The 13,872-nt window shown below is 37.3% G+C and overlaps 1 protein-coding gene across 8 annotated transcripts in view; it reads right to left on the bottom strand.

The window, feature by feature from the left end:
- The window catches only part of LOC107087863 (autism susceptibility gene 2 protein-like), a 445,596-nt gene that overhangs the window by 296,832 nt on the left and 134,892 nt on the right, over window positions 1-13,872 (bottom strand). The gene's annotated exons all lie outside the window — the stretch shown is intronic.

Below are 13,872 nucleotides of genomic sequence, written 5' to 3'. Positions count from 1 at the left end.
TTTCATTCTTGCAAAATGTTCATTTTTTATTTTTAGAAATTATACATCTTTTAAACTGGTTTTCCAGATCACATTCTCTTCACTTCAATAGAGATATTGTTGCCAACGCTTGCAGACCAATACAAATGCATCTTTGCTCTTAACTCCATGGGTAAGGCCACCCCTAGAAATGAAGACAATGTGATCTGTAAAACACAATATGAAAAGAATCAAATTTATGAACCTCAATCTGAAAAAGAGATATTTAACAAATACCTGAGGAGTTTTTTTTTTACATTTCTGGATGTTTTCATTTTCTCAGATATTTTTTGCAATAAGTGTTTTTTTTTATTATTATTATTATCATTTTTTTCTTTCTTTACAAAACAAGTTCTTTGCTTGCAACAATAACGGAACAAAAATAACTCCATCTGAACAAGGATAGAACAAAAATGAGGAAGTAGAAGCTTTGTACATTAATAACGCGGTAAATGAGAAACAGGTGGTAGGAAGCAAAGACTGCACTGTGAACACATGAGGAACTATGGTGGTGGCAGCATGATGCTGTGATGATGCTTTTCCTCAGCGGGAACAGGGCTGAACCCTGTTTGTTAAAGGCAGCAAAAGACATGAGACTGAGTTGGACGTTCAACATCCAGTCAACATCTGAACTCTGATGTTCGGATGTCTACTATTCACACTCTGAGCTTCAGGAGTTTTTAAAAATAAAACTAATTACAAGCGCCTCCAAAACTAGAAGCTCAATTGCTATCAAGAAGAGGATCTGTTCAGATAAACCATTAAATGGTTAGGGTGCTACTGAAACAAACTAAAAACATTGAATTGAAATATTCTACAAAATAAGCTGGATTACTGCTTTTTCTTTACTTTAAATTAAGGAACTAGTTTGTGTTGGTCGTCCACAAAAAACCCCCTGAAAGAACACATTGAGGTTTGTGGTTGTAACATGACACAATGTGAGAAAGTTCAAAGCGATCCGGTTGTCATTGCGAAACCCGTAGTTTCATCTGAATTCTGCTTTCACATCCAGCGACACACAGATCAATGCCACACTCGTGTTTAGATTTACACTCTTTAGCATTTGCAGGATTTTCCTAAGAACCTTGAAATGATTGCGCTCTTGAGGATGACAGATCCATGAAAAACAACAGCTCACGCCGCCTTTCGAACAAAAACAAAAACAGGCTGATGTAGACGGATAGCCAGACTGGCAGGAGATAAATGCGTTAAAGAAAGGATGGTGGGTGTGCCGCAGCTGGCAAACAGTCAAGTGCGCGGCCCCTTTTCCCTACTGGCTTTGACAAAGCCAGAAAACAGTAAAGAAGAGAGCGGCGATGCTAAAGCTCCTCTTTTAGAGTCATCTTTAATCCTGTCAGCAGCAGAACAATGCTGTACTGGAGAACATAATCACTTTATGGCTCAAATATAATGAGCTTATGATATGAAGTGCTGCTTTATTGCACAATGGAGAGAATATAGTTGCTTTGCAGTTTGGCTGTAACCAAACCATTCCCCTCTTTAACTAATCATTCCCTCTACATTTCAGCTACACCCTGGATTGAACCAGTGTTTGTTTATAGGAATTAATAAAAAACATTTAATACGCTTTAATATCCTCCTCAGGGTTTTTTTTTTTCTCCTCTCCTCTAAATAACTATTTAGACTGATATTTATAACAACAGGCAGAACAAACTATTTCCACCTCAAAGTGCTGTTTTAGTGACAGTGAGGTTTTCAGCTGCTCATCTTGCCTGGACCTGATATCTCCATGTGTCACATAAATCAAATTATCCAGCGGCCATTATTTCCTGTGAGGCAGCAATATGAAGGTTTTAATGATCATCATAATTGGCATATTTTGTAATTCAAACAAAGCAAAGAGCTGTTTCTACTGTAAGACAGCATCATTAGAACTGAGCGTGCATTTCTTTTTAAAACAGCAACATTTATCCTGTACAGTTCAACTAAATATGAAGATATCATTATTTCTTTCCTTGATTATGAAACAGTTCTATTAAAATAACCATTCTTCTGTCTGCAGCCCTCTCTAGCTGACCCCCACATATTTGCATTCATTCGGTGCAGAACTATTTTCAAACGCTAATTTTTCTCCGTTCCAATCTTTTCTTCTTTTATGCTTGGAATCACTTTTAAAAAATACATTTCATTTATTCTAATATTTTTCCTTTTGAAATGTTTTGTACTTTTCACAATTAAATTTACTTAATAGACAGAAACCAATTCCTTAAAAAAAAAAAAGGCCCACAGCATGATACTTCAATCCCCTTGTTTTACTGTAGGCATGGGGTTCTGTTATTACATGGTAAGTGTTAGCTCTGTGATAAACTCTACCCTAAATAATTAAACTTTAACATTTTTTCCACACCATCCTGGCAAATTTAATCAGATCTGTTTGATTTTCTTTGAAAAAAAAAGTAAAAGGAATGTTTTGCTTGGTTTAGATATATAAAGGAATATATATCATATAAAAAGGTCAGTATCTGACACTAATCCCTGTATCTGATTCAGTGCTACTGAATTAAAGGTGCCGTGCTCAAGGCTAAAATGTAAATATATTTCTTTTTTACATCCTACATTCTCTTACAATTGCCCAACAGTAGAATAAGCTTTGTTCTATTTATCACAGTTGCCTCTATGGGCTCCTATATCTCACCAATCCACTGCAGCGAGAGAACATGGGCGACAGTCTGTGATGATGGATCAAAAAGGACCCGCCATGAGTGCACCTCATGCCTCATCACAGCCTTCAAAAGACAGTATTGGAGCCTGATTGGCAACAAAGTTAGAGAAAAGTAATGTAGAGCAAGCGTTTAATAAGGAGGGAGCCTTTTTTTTTGCTAAAAAGGTGAGATAATCCATTTAAAATAACTTTAATATTCAGAATTATTTTTATTCCAGATGAAATAACAGCAGACTGTGGTGCTTTTTCTTTTCTCTCTTGCATGTGGATTTTTCAACTTCTCACCAAGGGTTGAACTTCTGCAACATAAAATCAAAACTGAAACTGCTGCTATGCTCCTTTAAGTTCTTTTAATCAATTTCTCTGTAATATCAACACTTTTCCTGCTTCTCTCTATTTATTTATGCTGGTGCTAAAAAGATGTTGCTATTCTGCCAAATAATTCTTTTTAACAATGAGTTTCTTAGGACTCCAGGCTTTTTGGAAACATTTGGTTTAGTGGAAGAATATAAACGAAAGAATGAGGGGAAAAACCTACCATGACAGCTGCAATCTGTAATTTATACAAAAGTTCATATTTGTATCTTGACCTCAGTAGATGTCAAAAGTGCAAACTGATTAAGTTAAGTACGGCGGAGTGCTGCAAACAGAAGCGTGCCTGGTCAGCTGTTTGTCTTGTGACAGAAAGGAGGATTTTAATGCCTCGTTTTTACCAAGACTAAAAATAAGTTTAAATTGATGAGAACGCGTGGCCGGTGAAAAACCCTCGGCGGACGCCGCTGCTGCCTGCAGCTGGTTACAGCTGAACCCACAGGACCGCTAACTCATGTTTCAACATCTGTCTTTAACCGCGACAAAAGCAACAAATGATCAAATGATGTGTTCCAGGGCTGGAAAGCTAGCAGATGGTGCATTAGATAAAGTGTTAATGTGAAACCCTCCATCACAACAGGTATTTATGTGTCAGACACTGGAAACAAGCACATAGGAAATCTTTTTTCTCTGTACGTTTGGAAAATAAATAAAAATCAAAGCAAGGTTTTTTAAAACTGGATGTGACAGTTACATTTTTTTTTTTTTTATTGCACAAGGAAAACACTTGATTACTGACGTGCTGTGCTAATGAAAGCAGCAGCAAATTAAAGATTAAAACCAGCAAAGCTTTGTATTTGGGGAAGCAATTATTGTATCAGTCTTGTCATTTCACTCTGATGAAATACATTTTTAAACGCTGACAAACGGTTTGTAAGCAAACCCTGCTCACAGTTTGACACCACTCTGACAGCATGGTTAAACATTATCTCGCTGACATCCCAGCAGCTCAAAGCAGCTCCTCTCACCTCATCTAGAAACACAATCATTTCTCATGAGGGACCAGATGGTATTAACAGGCAACTTGTCATGCCATTCATCACCTAGAGGGCCATATTTAAAGAGCTGTTACACCAGTGCATGGAACAGAACCAGGATTTTTACCCCATTAAGTCAGAGCAAAATATTAGCTGTGAGTGTCCATCATAGAGGGCAGGTTACTTTCCACTTAGAACTTTTTATTGTGGTTTTTATGTCTTTCAATAAACTGAACGGTCTAATAATGGCACTTTTGAAGATGTTAGAGTAAAGAGAACGACAATAAGGGAACACTTTTAGGGAAATATGGCACATTATAGTGATGCTCATTCCAAAAAAGCTGGTCCTCAAAAGAATGTCCATAAGGTGTAGATGTACTGCCGAGTCACATTTTGGACAAAGAAGATAGTAGTTATTTTTAGTCGAATCGATTACTGCAACGGTGTTTTCACAGGTCTGTCTAAAAAGTGGATCCGACAGCTGCAGCTGATCCAGAACGCTGCTGCCGGTGTCCTCACTAAGACTAAGAAAGTAGAGCACATCACCCTGGTTCTAAAGTCCTTCCACTGGCTCCCTGTATCTCAGAGAATAGACTTTAAAGTACTTCTGTTAGTCTATACATTTACCTCCAGGCCACTCAGGTCTTCTGGCTCCAGCCTGCTCTGCATACCTAGAACCAGAACTAAACATGGAGAAGCAGCATTTAGTTCCTATGCTCCACTTATCTGGAACAAACTTCCAGAAAACTGTAAAAGTGAGGAAAGCCTGAGTTCCTTTAAATCAAGACTAAAAACACATTTGTTTAGGATTGCCTTTGACTGTTCTAGTTCAACTGAAACATTAGTTCATTTTTTTCTTTTTTATCTCCTTTAGTCCAACTGCTTTTAATGTTTTTTCTTGTTTCTGCATCTTTTTTATCATTTAGTTTTTCTTCTACTTGCTCTGATTGTGTTTTATTTTCCTATATTTTAATCATGTAAAGCACTTTGCATTATCTTTGTACTGAATTGTGCTATACAAATAAATTTGCCTTGCCTTGCTCTTGCCTTGCCTAGTAGTTTGAGAGGGATGTGAAGGAAGCCATCTATGATAAGAAAGGAAAAATCAACCCCCACCCCCATAGAAGGGAACAACACTTTGCCTGTTCAGCCAGGCCAACAATTCCCTTTAACAACCCCCCTTTCAGAGACATAGACAGGTATGGGGCATTGCAGGCTAACAAAGAAACCAAACGACCCCCATTCCAAAGGGGCGGACCCGTTGGTCCGTTTTAGTTTGCATGTTTTCTAAGCTAAAACAAGGCTTTGTTTTTGGTCCACTCTAAAAAGCCTCAAACTCAACGTTATTTCTGACATTTTGAATTGAAAAATCTTCCTCAATGGTAAGCGAAACGTCTTGAAACTGGGAAACAAAGTCCAGTGGATTGTTCTTTAACTTTTTTGTGATGACTATGACCTGGATGACTGAGAATCTTCACCAGCATTGTAGTTATGGGAAATTTTTTTTTCTTCAAATTCTTGATTTAAAGGTGTATTACCTTAAGAAAATCAAGATAGATTCTTTTTCAATGACTGAACTGTAGATGTCAAAATTTATTTATTCATGAATTCATTTCCTGACTTTTCCACTTTTCTACATCGCAATGCCCAAAGCTTTAGCATCTTGGCCCTGAAAAATGTAGCATCTGCAGAATTATCCTGTATTCCACTTGGAATCCAACATGTTCCACGTGTTGCACATTACCCTACAAGCATGCCTGGTGTGAGGGATTGCCTTTGAGTTGATAAGTCGATGCAATCAACTGGTTTTCCTTAGATAGAAAACTTTGAATCAATGTGACTGTATGATCTGGTTGAATTTTAAAGTGCCTTGGGATGACATGTGTTGTAAACTGGCGCTATGTAAATAAACTGAATTTAATAAAATAACTTTGGTGTATTGCCTAATTTGGTCAGCATGGTGACCAGGAATAGCTTGGAGGTAGCATCAATCTGACTTGTTGGCTTTCAAATATCTGAAATATTGCCACACTGGTGATGATACCCTTCCTTTCTTTGCCCATCATGTCCTCTTGTTCTGCCATACTCATTCCCTCCAACTATCCACTCTAGTTTACAAACAGTGCGGCACACTTCAGAAAGGACCAGCTCGCCACACTAACTGTGTGTTATTGCTAGTTAGCCTAGCCGTGGGAGCTGAGACGCTCTCCACTAAACTACATCCCCCAGAATACCTTGCGAGCCTCCGCATTTCCTGTTATTTCTGGCTAACTCTTTTGCATAGTTCCAAACCTGTTGTTCAATAATTATTTAATGGATCTTTTATTGTTATTGATCACGTTTATATCTTGATACATATCACTATTGTTTTATTGCTCAGCCCTAATCCAACTTAAGGGTAGCAATATTTTTATTTTAATGCTTTTTTAGTTAAAATTTTACAATTATTCCTTTTTAGGACCATATAGTTGGTGTTAAACTTTCGTCTTTAATATATTACAATAACACACAATTCGATACTCCAATTTCAAAATTTCCTGTCTACTTTTAACATATATTTAAACAAAAAACACTGGTGAACTACCCTACTGACACTGTTGATTTAATGTCCAGCTAAAATAATACTGTTAATACAGTTTTTTTATTAAATACCGAGAGCTGAATAAAGGCTGACCTTTTTTACTTTCATCGGTAGAGGAAACTTATGACGAAGAAACTTATGACACACAAGAGCCAAAGGAGAGGACAAAGAGGATGGACAGAGATAGTGCAGTGCAAAGATGGACAAGCAGAGAAGGTTGTGGTGGTGGGGTCCTTAGCTGGGAACAGGATAGATCACTCAACCGCTTTGACCTGATCATGTTACCCTGGCAACAGAACGGGTACCAGCTGCATGGGGAGCGTACTGCGAGTGTGTACGTGGCTGCCGCTGCATCAGACCCGGCACCCAGGTTTCCATGCCGGTAACAATTAAGTCAGAGGATGTCCGTATTTATCCTGTGGTCTTGGGACCAATTATGGAAACAGATTTACTTCCCAAAGGAGAAGTTCATGCATTCTGAACAGAGGAATGTCAGCACTCCTAAAGCTGCTTGCAAAGGGCAAAGGGGCCGCAGTGAGACACGCATAAACCACAGAGAGAAGGAGTTTCTCACCAGCAGAGGCTGCAGGAAGCACAAGTAGGCATGTTGAGTAAAGAGAGCTGCAGAAAAAGACATATGCGGCTGTCTAATGCTCACCATCAAGCTGTCTCCCCTGCACTCTCCTCTCTCTGAGGCCAGTAATTATTTAAGAGACACAAAGAGCTCTGCAGGATACACCTCCCTTGATAATAAGCAGTGCCACAAAGAGTTTACTCTGGAATCCTGAAAATTGCCCTCTGCTCCACCAGAGTAAGGAACTAACCCGGCAATTAAAAAATTCTTTGTTTTTGTTTTATTATTACAGGGTAAATCAAGATCATCTGCTAAAAGAAAAGAAAAAAAACCTATGAAGCAAACAGTTTACACTGTTTATAATTATTATAGACACTGTTATTATAGACAAGTGCAAACCTTAAAGCTAATTTTAGTTCCTGTTGATAATTTGTACAAACTGGCACAACTTGGAACTCTTTTCCCTACTTTGTTGACAGCTTTAAAAATATTTGTATTTCAAATAGGAACTAAATGTGTTAAAAATGGGTTACAGCATATTGATATTTATCTTTTTGTGCTTATAATTATACAAAATATACTCAAAATACTGGATTATTTGTAAAGATAAAGGTATAGGATTAAACAAAAACTAAATAGACTTCATAGTCATAGCTCCATTAGTTGTTTTATAATTAAATACACAAGTATTATAAATCTAATATATAACTTGCATGTTAACTTGTTATTCCAAGGACAGCAGAAGTGTCTAATGATTGAAATAGTGTTTTTTTTTTTTATCTAAGGTGAGCCATCTAAACCTCCGTTTTAACACGGCATCTGTTTAGAATATTCATTACTATCATATTCTGTTTTTATGGATTCAACATATGGACATTTAATTACTCATTCATGCAGGACATAAAAACAGTAGTATGAGCAAAATGTGAATAACAATGGTCGATGCCAAATTCTGCATAAAATTAATCCTTTTCTGTGTAATATGGCTGTTTTACCAATGAGAGCGATAAATATTACATGCGAGGGGAGTTTGTTTTGTCCTGAAACAAACTGAGGTCCTTTAACAGAGTCCAACGTCCTTGATAAATCAAAGGCACAGCAGGTTATGGAAATCCCAGTCTGAGCTGCTGTCTGTGGCTTTTCTTATCAGCTTCCTTAACCACTGATTAGATAAGATAAAAACTGCTTAGTGGTCTCCAGTTTCTAATCTCAGGTTGGGAGTTTTTTTTTTTCCTCAAGTCTTTCTAGGACAGACTTCAGTGCCACTTGAGTCCAGCTCTAAAAATAAAGACCTCATCACCTCAGACATCTGCCCTCCCCATCTATTGAGGTTATATGGATTTTTTAACAGTTTAACCATTTTTAAACGAGTATATCTAAAACTCTCTTTGCTAATATTCTTTATTTCTTATAGTTTATACATACAGGCCACTTTATTAGGTACACATCAAGTGCTTGTTACCACAGCGTGTTAGTCTGTAGACTGACCTGACATGAATATGCATGAAGAAGCATTTCTGAACAAGAAGGCGGCACTAGAATGAGGAGGTAATGGGACTGAAGCTTTCTGAACATGGTACCACGGATTGTGCTAGATGAGTCTAAGTACAGTAGCAGCCATTTAAAATGGCCCTTCTCAGTAAAACACCAGCTGAATGGAAGCCCACTTCCAGCCAGTGGAGTGACTCCCTCCTTCTCCTGGGCATGCATATTCTTTTTACTCTGAATCCTTTCACTGAATTACAGGGTCTGACCAGGAGAAAGCTCTTCTCTTTAGATCTTAATGTCCACACATCATGGCAGAAAGAACATTTTAGTGCAAAGATTGATGTTTAAAAAATGAATCTTATTGCACCATCAAGGAAAGTGGGGAAATTTTTAATGGCTTCTCTGTATTTCAGACTGTTGATATAATGGCAGTTTCTTTAAAAAATACTGTTTTACTTTGCAGAGACTGATCCTAATTAAAATATGTTGTTGACATCAGATGGTAATGAGACAGCTTTGAAATCTTTGAAAGGCAACAACTGCTAGAATCCCTTTTTTTTTTTATCTCTAAAGGCCCAAATGCAATGAATCATAAAGCAGAGAGGCAACAGCAGCATAAGATCTCCCATATCAGCTAAGATCTGCTGGGGTCTCTGGGGTTTTTCTGGTTCGAGTGAGCTTCCTGTTACAGTGAGGATCTTTGCTGGTGGCTGGGTCAACCCGTGTTGCTGCACACCAGAGAACATTTCTCAATCAAGATGAATATTGTGTATATAAGGAGGCAAGGGATCATCTCTCTCTGATGGTAGTGCAGCCTGAGGCCTAAACCAGGAAGGGGAACATTGGGGACTGTTGGCCTAGTGGTTAGCGCAGTGCACTATGCTCTGAGAAGGTTGCATGTACCCGGTTCAATCCCCACAGACTTCAATCTGGGTCCCTGAGCAAGACGCCACACAATGGTAGCCCACTGCTCCCCAAGGGGATGGGTCAAATCCGGAGGTGAATTTCTCCGGTGTGAAATTCATAAAAGTTCAATTAATATTGTGTTTAATTTGAAAATAAGTTTCTTTTTTTCCTGTCTAATATCCAGAATCTAGTATGCAAGTGATCATTTATGAACTTTTTCTTCATGACCTTTAACCCCACAGTGGCAGATGGCTCTGGATAGATGCTGAGTCAACCAGAAAAGACTGAGATTCTGACATGATGTTAAAACTTGCTTCTTTAAACAGCAGCTGTATCTCTTGCTCCAAATATATAAATACAGCTTAAGACATGCTCTGTTAATGTGTTATGAGTGATAAAACGTGGATCTTTTACAAAAGTAGTAGAGTTTCTTTTCCATATTTGCATTTTTTCCTGTATTTCAAGTAAAGATGCAGCATCATGTATATTTAACATTTATAAGCTTTATATAGTGTTATAACATTATCCCTCATCAAAAACATACCAAGCATTTTGCATTGGGTCATGCTTGAGGAATCCTTTATGTCCTGAAGCAGCCAATCAGTAGAACGAAAAACAGTTAGCTCCACCTTTTAGGTGTAGCTCCTGCTCTGGAGAAGCGGTCACCAAGCCGAGGTTCAACATCCCAGAACAGCCGTTTCCTGCAGCTGCTGCAGGCTATCAGCTGCGACAATTAGCGAAACATCTGAAACCGCACTTCTGCTGAGTTTGCAGTAGTAACCACTCCTTAATCCACTATTTGGCTGATTAAAAAATACCTCTGAGGAAATGTATTTTAGGATGCCAATGAGATTACCATACTTTTAAATTTCCCAAGAATGAATTCCTTTAAAAAATATATATTGGGTGGACTTTATTTTTGGAGGTAATCCTCATTTAAAAAAAAATAAATAAAATAAAAGCGAAGATATCAGTGCAAGCCACATATCTTTGTTGAGAAATTTGAGTTTGACAGTGAAGTAATAGCAAAATTTTACCTAAAAGACGGCAGGATTTCAACACTTAGTAGTAAGCAAACACATTTATCCTATACTGAGGTAAGGTTCATGTTTTATACTTTATGTCTTTGCATTAAGTAGTCAAACATTCAGGTGTGTGTAGGAGAGCATGACTGGAAGGCATCTAACCAAGCTGAAATGTCTCGTTTTTCAGAGAACATCATTTATGGGTCCAACATGGGATTATCTGAGATAAAACAACAACATAAACCTTTTAACAACAAAACAGTTACAGAATGTAAAAAACGACAATAGGGTTTTCAATTTACAGGAGGCTGATTTAGAAACAGCTATAATATAAAGTTCACATTTTTCAATTATATACGGTCATTTCTTAAAAAACTGAAGGCTAGACAGTTATCTGAGTTTTCTATAGAATTGAATTCTATGCCTGTGAATCACATAATACTGAAACTTTCAAAGGAATAGCTGCAAAATGGGCAAATTTCAATCTGATGCCTCAATTAATCCAAAGAATAACTGATAGAATATTTGATTTATTAAATGATTGTTATACAAGGAAAAAAAGTAAGTTAATGTAGTGAGATTTCAAAATCTTACAAAAAAAAAGAACCAAGACCATCTTTGAAGCTGTCACTTCTTACCACGTTTACTCTTGCTGCATGACAACAATATTTACTCCTAACAGCCTGTTATTTCCCCTCATCTTAACCCACCTATTCGTCATCGTCGTCTGACATTCAGCTTCTAAGCTGCTATTAGAAAAAAGATTTGCTGCAGCTGTGTGAGTTATACTCCGGCCCTCCTCTGTCTCTCTGTCTCGTAACTCTAACGTGGAAGATATCTAAAAGCGTTGCTTCTTTTGTGTTCCCGTTTGCTGTACACGCGGTGAAGAAGTGCCATTCGTCACACCGCTTCAGCAGTGTTTAGCTCCCTTTAAGCTGCCTGCAGTCGGTTTGTTTAGATTTATTACTCAGTTGTTGGACGGATTCTGCAGATATTACGCCGCTCCTGGCATGCCAGATAAATCTCCCTTACTTGTCATGGTGTCGACTGGATTGATTTAATCACCAAGCACCAACTAGCTTTTGGTAGGGCTGTGTATTAAACACGGCACGGCGAACGCAGACACCTTCTGTCTGGTTCCCCTGTAAGCTACATTAATTCCAATTCTGATTCATTTGGAGCACGCATCCAAACTCTGTTCACTCATAATTAGGTGGCTCTTGACTTGAAAACAGAAATGAGAACAAAGTTTGTGCCAAGGAGCTTTTCAGGCTGCGAACAAGAGAGAAATCTCACATTTCTACTGTGTATCATTGTTGTTAATTAACTAGAAAAAAGGGTTAAATCTGCCACATCCTTTGCACCTTTTCTTCATGAATGTCTTTTTTTCCTTCTTTTTTCACTTCAGAGTTCGAGGCCTTATAATGTGACTGTAAGCAGAAGGTGTGAGGTTTGAGCTTCTTGCAGTTCCTAATGTTTCTATACTATATCTAGTCTATGAATTATGTTCACAAAAAGTTGATTTTTATACATATATAATGTGCATTTATCTGTTTTCCTCTAATAGTTTTAAAGATTTAACTAATGGTAAGATGTGAGCCATGGAAACCAGTCGCCAGTAAAGAGGATTCTGATTGACCACATATTAAACCTCTCACTACAGTGGGCCAAAAAAAACTATTTAGGCAGCATCTGATTGTGCAAGTTTTCCCACTTAGAAAGATGAGAAAGTAAACTTCAAATATTTTTTTACATGATGTATGGAAACATTTTCTATAATGCCACTAATGATTATTTTGCTAATGGATTAATTAATTAATAATCGGAAAGCCAAAGGTTCCTTAAAAAAGACTTTTTACGAAATCCAATGAGGTGAAACCAAATTGTTTCCACTCGAGGAGTTCCGGATAGAGCATACACTGCAAGAACGACCTGGAAATAGGAGAAAATGTCTTTGATTAAGTGAATTTACTTAATTTGAGCAGGTAAATAAGATCGTTTGCCAATAGAATAAGTCTTTTTACTCGTAGAAATAGTAATTAGATAATATGCATTTGAAATAAGACAGTGCAGTTGTTTTTTCTTATTTTGAATGGAAATTGTCTCGTTTCATTGGCAAAGTGTCTCGCTTGCCTCCTGATTTAAGAAAAAAATTACTTATTTAAAATTTTTTGGACTTTTGGTGTCTTTGCTGCTTTAAGTGGGTCGCTCTGTCAACTACAGTTTTGTTTTAGGGCCTCTATACTCCACTTAATGATCAATTAATCACAAAATTAATTGTCAATTATTTCAATAATCAGTTAATCCCGATTAATCTGGTAAATTTTTTAACCCTAGACTGAAAGGAATATTATATCCTAAACCTATTTTAGATCTTGACAAAATAACACAGGTAAAAATATATTGCACTAAAACCTTAGATGCAAATCAGTTGAAAAAACACTCAACATGTGCCTTTCATGTCACAATTATGTACTGCTCTGTTAGCTGCAATCAGTTGTGTTTGTCATGTGGTGCAAGATAATATATGTATATGGAATAAACTATACAGAAAGTAAGACAAACATTCAAAACTATTAAAAGTAGAAAGAAAACTTGAATTCCATCTTTACTCCAAGGTTAGGTCATCAGTCAGTCCATTGCAGGACAACACAGACTGACAAGACCAAAAAACGCATGTCTGGTAGTATGGAGGGTTTAATTAGCATGTCAGGGAATGCAGAACATTTATGAAAGTGAACCGAACCACCTGGATAAGATCACAGGAAACTAGGCAGCATGAGCAGCAACAGGCTCTGCAGCATAAATGAGCTAAATGAGGAGAGACAGACAGCAGAGGGCAAACGGCTAAAACGTGCTGCTCTGATAACACTGATGCACAGCTGGGATTTAAACATTTACAGATGACACATGCGTCTATAAATCATGCATGCAAGAGATCCGTTGGTCTCTTTGGTACATTTGATACTGTAGTTGATGGTGAATGTCGACGGACCGTAGCAGGGTTCACCTGCAGGCAGACAAAGGGGTCTGTTTTTAGGTCCAAACTACAATTCAGGTTAGCTTTCACACCTGCAATCAAACAAGTTTTTTTTAATCAAAGATCCTGGTGAAAATTACAAATAACATTTTAAGTGTAATTTCACCTTAATTGTAGTGTGTAAGGCAGTTTTAGATTAATTTAATTACCTCTTTTTCTATATGTATACATATACGTATATACATATATATATGTATATATATATATA

This window comes from Cyprinodon variegatus, unplaced genomic scaffold, assembly GCF_000732505.1.
Source record: "Cyprinodon variegatus isolate N-32 unplaced genomic scaffold, C_variegatus-1.0 Scaffold197, whole genome shotgun sequence".
Classification (NCBI taxonomy): Eukaryota; Metazoa; Chordata; class Actinopteri; order Cyprinodontiformes; family Cyprinodontidae; genus Cyprinodon; species Cyprinodon variegatus.
This window is presented reverse-complemented; position numbering and strand designations above follow the sequence as displayed.